The sequence below is a fragment of the Barbus barbus genome (genome assembly GCF_936440315.1).
Source record: "Barbus barbus genome assembly, chromosome: 38".
Taxonomy (NCBI): Eukaryota; Metazoa; Chordata; class Actinopteri; order Cypriniformes; family Cyprinidae; genus Barbus; species Barbus barbus.
Genome location: NC_136716.1, coordinates 26,529,743 through 26,536,236, shown reverse-complemented (window position 1 = coordinate 26,536,236; position 6,494 = coordinate 26,529,743). Strand labels below are relative to the sequence as shown.

The following is a 6,494-nucleotide window of genomic DNA, read 5'->3' as shown; positions in this document are numbered from 1 at the left end:
TAGACAGACAGACAGACAGACAGACAGACAGACAGACAGACAGACAGACAGATAGACAGATAGATAGATAGATAGATAGATAGATAGATAGATAGATAGATAGGTGACAGGTTTTAAAACAGGTGACTATTTTTCTTGATATCTGGTTTGACTCCAAACAGCTCTATTCAAATAAAATAAAATAAAAAGGTTTCAATCAAGAACCTCAATGTACACACTCCATTAGCAGAGTTCATGTGAGAGCGTCACACCAGACACGAGTCAATGTACAAACACAAACAGCATCCTGCATCTCACCCAAACTCCTGCATCAGCACCACGGCAATCAGCGTCTCCATGACGATAGGATGCTCTCCGTCCATCAGCGGCAGTCCAGATAAACAGATCCTTCAGCAAAAACAAGCTGCTCATTACCCAGTGTCCGGCTTGATTAAGTGGCCTGCACCTCCTGTCGATACAGCCGTCATCAGTCTGAGATCTTAACAGCTGCTTCACTGAAACCAGTGACCTCTGGGCTCCACATCAGCCAATCTGACAGGAACGGACAAACCTTTACTCTCCTGATAAGAGAACCACGGTTTGTGTTCTTCTTCTTTCAGTGGATCTGACAGAGCTCTGATAATGCAGGACACTAATGAAGTGCAGCAGAAAATATACTGTGACCTGATGTCCATCTCAACTACATACATGAATAATGAAGCTACAGGACATATATCTCAGGAGATTTACATTTAATATTACATAAGAAATTATCAACTTTGTCTCAGCTGTTTCCTCTTAAATAGAAAGTTCACACAACAAATTAAATGCTGCAGATGCTGACATAAAACTATATAAATATCAGTTGTCAAGCTATATATCCAATAATATGTCTTAGTAAGATGAGATCGAAATGATCCAAACATATAATGCAATGCAATCCAATGATGATTGAGAGAGGAAGAAATAAACGCTCCTCAGAAGATGTGAGATGTTTTGGAGGCTTGTGAAGATCATTCCTCCGCTGAGGAACAGTGAAAGTAAAGCTTCTAGAAACAAACGCTCCTCAAAAGATCCTGATGATTAGATTTGAGACACACTGAGTTTTCTAAAAACTGAACGATTGATGGAGAATCAAGTAAAGCTGAGCTGCTTCAGTCCAGTAAGTGTTCATCTGGAAATATTACTAGTTACTTGATAAAAATCAGTCAAGATTTTACAGCAGAAAGACACGAGAAGCAGCAGCTGAAGCTGGACGTTTGTACAATTACACTAAAAGAGCTTTTACTGGATAAACAAGTCTAAATATCAATCATGTTGATCATTTAGAGACATTGAAGGAAATTTGAGTATACAGTGGCTTTATATACTGCATATATAAATGCAACATAAAGCATTTTCCGAATCATAAGGTCAGAGTTATAGTTGTGCCCCACAGCGACAGAAACCCTTGAGCTGCGTCTCTGATGGCCGGAGTGATTCTATTCTCAGATCCAAAGGCCATCCATACATTTTACATGAGCATACAAACAGCATACAAACTCTCAAACCTTGCACATTAAATATCAGAAATGCATTTCAGAGTTTACAAGCTGTTAAAATGCCAGCAAGCTGAGTGTGCTTTCAGAAAATATACTCATAAAACTCAACACTGGCAAACAGATACGAACTCAATAAGACTGATATAGGGGTATTTCAAGTTTTTTTTTTTTTGCTACTTTTAATAAAAAGCTGTGTTCAAAACTATTGTGAAATGCCACATACATAGCATTAATGTGACATCATTGCATGAGCAAGTAGCAGTCGAAAAATATAAATGTGAATATAAAAATAAAGATTTGATAGGAAAAATAATTTATACAAAAAAAATTATTTTTAAAAATTTCTAATTAAAAACAAAAAAATACAAAGTGACTGTTTTTTCATTTTTATTTTCCAATTTAAAAAGACTCTAAAATGCAACATGACTCTAATTGTAATATTCAACTTCAATAGGCCTGATGAAGGTCATGAGACTGAAACGTCAATAAATATTTATTTTTGAAACTATGTGCAAGTATTGGTATAGCGTACGGGATTTTCATTTTGTTTCTAAAGCCCGAGACACACTGCATGATTTTAGCAATCCTATAAGATTATAACAAATATAACAATATATGCTAAAATAATGAAAAAATAACGGTCAAATTGAAAAAATTACGTGCATCACGTCGGTTAATTCAGCTGAGAAAAAAATCCCGTTCAAAATTACTGTACTATGATTCACAGGAAAATATAATTTTACTGTAAAATTTCCCGCTATTGTAATTTTACCCATGATGCTTTGCAGATTTACAGTAAAATGCTGTACTCATATTCTACAATATGGATTTGTTAATGTTTACAGTAATAATACTGTGAAAACTACAGAAATGTGTTAGTGTATTTACGCAAGTTTCATGAATGAGGCCCAATAACCCAGACTGAATTAATATAAGAGAATAGATCACTCCAAATTAAACTGAGGTCAAAATGAATTTAATTTCTTAATAAAGGTCACTTATTTTCCACAATTCACCAGTACAAATTATTCTAAAGAAAAATATAGATTGTATTCATAATCTTTTATCAAAATCAATGTGTCTAAAACCTTTTTTTTCTGATGTAACCAAGGCTCTGCAGGTGGGAAAAATAGTTAATGTCCCACATCTGATTTTTCCTGTTATGTATTCTGTTTTCCTAAAATGATGTCATTTTAAAATAAATATTTATATTGATTTAATGTTAATTATATACATGCATGCATGCATACATACATACATGCATATTTGTATTTTTAAAATATATTTTCAAAAATATACAAAAAGGCCAATATAAAATATATAGGTAGAAAATATTTGAATATGAATATATTGCTAAACATTTTTGGCAATTTTTTGTATATTTTTAAATATATTTAAAAATAGTTAAAAATATGTAAAATATACAAACTTTTGTTTTGTGTGTGTGTGTGTATATATATATGATATTATTATTAATAATTATATATTTTCAATCAAAATATAAATGTAGATTTTTCATTATTTCTTTTTTCCCCACATGATGCTGAAGTCATCAATCTTGTGCCCTTGTCACCATGCTTCTCTGTCTATAAATTTCTCATTCTCCAGATCCATCTCTTGAAGACATGTTTGCATTATATTACATTACATATTTTTGTGTTTGTGTTTTAAATTTCATGTTTGTTCCTCTCAGTTCCTATTAAAATGTGTCCAGATCAAATGAAGCTGTTGCAGGGTGAAAAATGAGAGACGTTGAGCTGCGGATGGAAAGTATTGTGGTATGTAAGCTGATGCTGATCTTTTGCAAGCGTGCTTCAGTTCCACAATGATCCGTGACATTCACTCCCACATTATTGATGGCTGCTGGCTTGGGCAGAAATCGCCAGCTCAGCTCAGCAAACCGGCTAAATCACATCTGATCATCACAGCCATCAGTCACACACGCGCTGATACGACACTGACGGATCCCCAGCTGATGTCTAATGACGTGTCAGAGACGTCTGGACGGATATCAGGAGACTTTAGCAGGGGAAGACATTCACATTTTCTGAATTGTTAATATGGAGTTTTAATTCTATTCTGATTGAATGAGACACTGTAAAATAAAGGAATATGCTACTAATATGCTACTGAAATAGTGCCATATTTATATACTATAGTATTGATGTACATTCTAACATCATTGCAACACTCAAAGCAAAATGTGAATATAAATATATAGATTTTTATATGCAAAATGACTCTGCTGCAAAATGTAATGAAATGCAAAAGTTCTAATATATACATATATTTTTTTTTATTTTTAAAATAGATCAAAACCTGCAAAGTGACTATTATTTTTTTATTCTAATTAAAAAGGCAAATTTTCAAAGTTTTTACAATTGTCTAATTTAAAAAACGCAGATACTAATTTTTATTTCTTTCTAAATAAAGGCTCTAAAAGCACAACATTTATTATTTATTTATTTTACATTTTTCTAATTAAAATAGACCAAAACATGCAGTGACAATAAATTTTTTTTTTTTATTAAAACAATTTTTCTACTTGTTTTTTTTTTGTAAAAAAATAAAAAAAGTCTCATTTGACTCACGATCCTTACACTAAAATCAATCATAATGCACATCTCAATACATAATTTCGGAAAGAAAGAGATAAACAGTAAAAGTCTGTAAAGCCACACTTGCTATGATGTTAGTGCAAAAACTAGTTGGATGCTTGTTAATGGAAATAACTGTGCTACTGTCATGCAACTGAAAATAGTTATTGTGTGTTTGTGCACCGACCGGATAGGCGTCTGTGTATCGAAGAACAAATTTGGTTTTAAAGCCCATTAGTTGTTTGCATGTTGCATCATCTCTGCATCTGCTGTCTGACTGACGGCTGCTGTCTGTCTCTCAGCATCAGCACAAACTCAAGCGCTGTCATGAACTTTGAGGGATGTCCACAGAAACACAGGAGAACATTGAGAGACCGTGTCAGATTTGTTACGAGAAACAGGACAGAAACGCTGCAGCTGCCATATTAATGGTCAGTGTTTCCCATGATGCTGAGCGAGTCTGACATCATATCCTGTCAGCTTCACAACAGACAGCCCTTCAGTTACCTGTCAGGTGTTTCACAGCAGACGTGTGTTGAGTTTCACAGACAGTTTCTGCTGCGTAACCAAACTGCAGCTCTACAGAAAATAAAGACATTTAGCAGTTAAAGTGTTAACAATGTATTACATTATATATTAAATTATATTATAATCATCATAATTATTATTTATATATATATATATATATATATATATATATATATATATATATATATATATATATATGTATGTGTGTGTGTGTGTGTGTGTGTGTGTGTGTGTGTGTGTGTGTGTGTGTGTGTGTGTGTGTGTGTGTGTGTGTGTATGTATGTATGTATGTATGTATGTATGTATGTATGTATATATATATATATATATATATATATATATATATACACATATACTCACTGGCCACTTTATTAGGTACACCTTGCTAGAGATGGTTGTGTGTGAACATCCCAGTATATATACAGTATATGTGTGTGTGTGTACTATTATATTATATAAAATATATTATTATATAGATATTAACTCAGAATTACATACATACATAGACAGACACACACACACACACACACACTTACATACATATATGCATAAATATATATATTTTACATAAATTTAATTTTATATAAGTATTTATATAAGCGTTAAATATAATAATAATAATAATAATAATAATAATAATAATATTGAATAGAAGTGAATCACAGTTTCCACAAACATTTTAAAATATACAAAATTAGAAAACACCTCCTATAAATTGTAATAATATTTCACATTATAACTGTATTTTATTCTTGATCAATCAAATCAAATGCAGGTAATCATAAGTCTTTAAAAAAAAAAAAAAAAAAAAAATCATAATTATTGTAAACGTTTGACCAGTAGTTTGTGTGTTTATAGACCAGTGTGTGTGTGTGTGTGTGTGTATACAGTATATACGTATATTGTACACACACACACACACACACACACACACACATTAATGAGTTTTAGACCAAATGTTGGTTTGTCGTTATTTATATGTCCAACATAATATAGATTGAATGATTGATATATACATTTAATGTGATATAAAAAATATTTTCAAGCCAGGCTAATTTTATACTGTACCATGTCTTTTTCATACAGTGGTTGAACAGATCATGCTATTATTTTATGTTGCTTCATAAAGAACTCCTGCATGAGACTGTGTTGTTTAGTTGTGTTGATAAATAGTGCATTTCTTATACAACTCACGTTCCTCTATCTTGCGGGTCGCCGGACTCACACAGGCTCAGTCGAAGTGCAGGTCAGTGAGGAGATCGGATCCAGACTCTGAGGTGTGAAAGACTGTCATCATGTGTTAATGTGAGCCGTGACATGCCAGTCGAGCTCCGCAGGCATCTCACAGAACCTCACAGCCAGACCGAGCCGGACCCAGCTGCTCCCACTGACCCCAACACACGCATGCAACACGTGTTAATGTGTGTGAAGCTCGAGGGACGTTACAGACGGTCAAAGTCTCTTCTCAGAAAGACATGTCACTGCATCTGTTTATGGCTGAGTAAAAGCCTTAAAACACAATCACTTACTCACAAATGGATGCTTTGCAGTGAATGGGTGCCGTCAGAATAAGAGTCCAAACAACTGATAAAACATCACAATAATCCACAAGTAATCCACACCACTCCAGTCTGGAGAAGACAAAAGCTGAAACAAATCCATCAAGACATTTTCAACTTCAAACTGTTGCTAAAATATGAGTCGATAATATAATAATGCTTCCTCCAGTGCATCTCCTGTCATCTCTCACATCAAAATCCAGCCACATTTGTTTAGAGCTGTTTTGGCTTGTAAACAGTGCTTGATCTGTGCAGATTTCTCTCCTGATTCAGACCAGACCACTTTTTCA

The 6,494-nt window shown here is 33.5% G+C and overlaps 1 long non-coding RNA gene across 1 annotated transcript; it reads right to left on the bottom strand.

Moving 5' to 3' along the window:
- Positions 1-441: 441 nt before the first annotated feature.
- On the bottom strand, positions 442-5,980 carry LOC306857584. Its single transcript, XR_013783119.1, has 3 exons — positions 5,840-5,980; positions 4,625-4,696; positions 442-531 (listed from the first exon to the last, which is right to left on the bottom strand). It is a non-coding gene; the product is annotated as an uncharacterized lncRNA (long non-coding RNA).
- Positions 5,981-6,494: the final 514 nt, after the last annotated feature.